Raw genomic sequence first — 1,558 nt, 5'->3', positions numbered from 1 at the left:
AATTTTGTACATTTGCATTCCAAGAAATAGTTATTAATAGCCATAAGATTCTGGAATTGAGAAGAAAGTATAGGTTAAAGCCTTAATTTTGTAGCCTGAAATAAGGGAGTTAAAATAGAGAAGAAAACATCCCAATGTGGGATGAGTCTGTAAAGGGGAATCCTGAGGAGTTCATGTTTGGTGTGTGAATCAAACTGAATGATACCAAAAACAATAGCATCAAAACAAATAGTGTCAAAAGTAGCTTTGGGAACAAAGAGGAACTTCTCTTGGAAAAGGATACAAAATATGGAAGGTTGTAGGCTTGTAGTAGGTGGTAGAAACTTTAAAAATGTTTATATTTGGTGATTTGAAGTAGAAATTGAGAACATTGTTATGTGAGTATGGCTTAAGTTTGCAAGAGGTAGGATTTGGGGACTCAGTGAGTGTACTAAGATTGAACACTCCATTTTTGTGGTAACAGTCCAGTCAGTAACATTTTTTTCCACGAAAGGAGTTATAATAGCCATAAGATTATATTGTAGTTATAATAGCCATAAGGGTGAATAAACCTGTGGGATGAGGAAAGTAATAATTATCTTACTAATATTACAATTTAGTGATTGTCAACCCATCTACAAAATAGAATCACCCTGCCCTCCCATTTTGGGTCAAATTGCCATTCCGCATTTCTTAAAAATTGATTTTGTACTTGCTAACTCACTAGTTTGACTACTAAAATAGGTAAGATAATGTTCTACTTTTACAAAGGCAGCTCCGAGGGACTGGCAAGAATGGGTGAGTAGAGATTAGAATAATTTTATGATGTCAGTTTTCCAGTTAAACTTTGTTCATCCTGAAACTGTACACACTTGGGAATATATTTCTTATAAATGTTTGTTTTTACATATCTTGAACACCTGCTCTGTAAGGTGCTGTTAGATGCTTACATGTATACAAGACCTTAGAAACTTAGTGGTACCTTTTTTGTTATTTAAAAAAAAAGTCTGATGTAAATACTTGTACAGATTCTACCTATATAATATAGCTATATATTAAGAATATAAGGTAGACAGGTATAACTAACACTTATGGGGAATTTGGGCCCTACATGTAAACGCTAAATATCATCCCAGTATAGTATAGAAACTTGGGCCCTGTATATCACTTTAGTAAAGCATCTTTCATCCTAAGAATTAGCAAGCAATTTGCACAAACTGGAACAATAAGAAGCTAGTTATGACTAGCTTTTCAGAATTAATAGCATATCTTAGTTTATTCATTATTAACACCAGTCTTTGAAATCATTTATATACAACTCAAAAATTGATCCAGGAATGCTGCAGCCATTCTACTCCAAGTGAATGAGCTCAAATAATTTATGAATATATGTATTTGCACACAAGGAGATTGCCTATCTACAAAGTTCCATAGCGACCCATTTTACATTGTTTTCAATAAATGATCTAAATAGGTGAGTGGACACTAAAAGGAAGAGGAGCATGAATGGTCTAACCTCTTTTATTACCTAAAGTTGGCTTCTAAGAGTTATTTCCCCTGTTTACATACAAAGGACGGA

The sequence above is a fragment of the Urocitellus parryii genome, chromosome 5, assembly GCF_045843805.1.
Source record: "Urocitellus parryii isolate mUroPar1 chromosome 5, mUroPar1.hap1, whole genome shotgun sequence".
Lineage (NCBI taxonomy): Eukaryota > Metazoa > Chordata > Mammalia > Rodentia > Sciuridae > Urocitellus > Urocitellus parryii.
The sequence above is the reverse complement of the archived record's forward strand: the minus strand, read 5'-3'. Positions refer to the sequence as shown.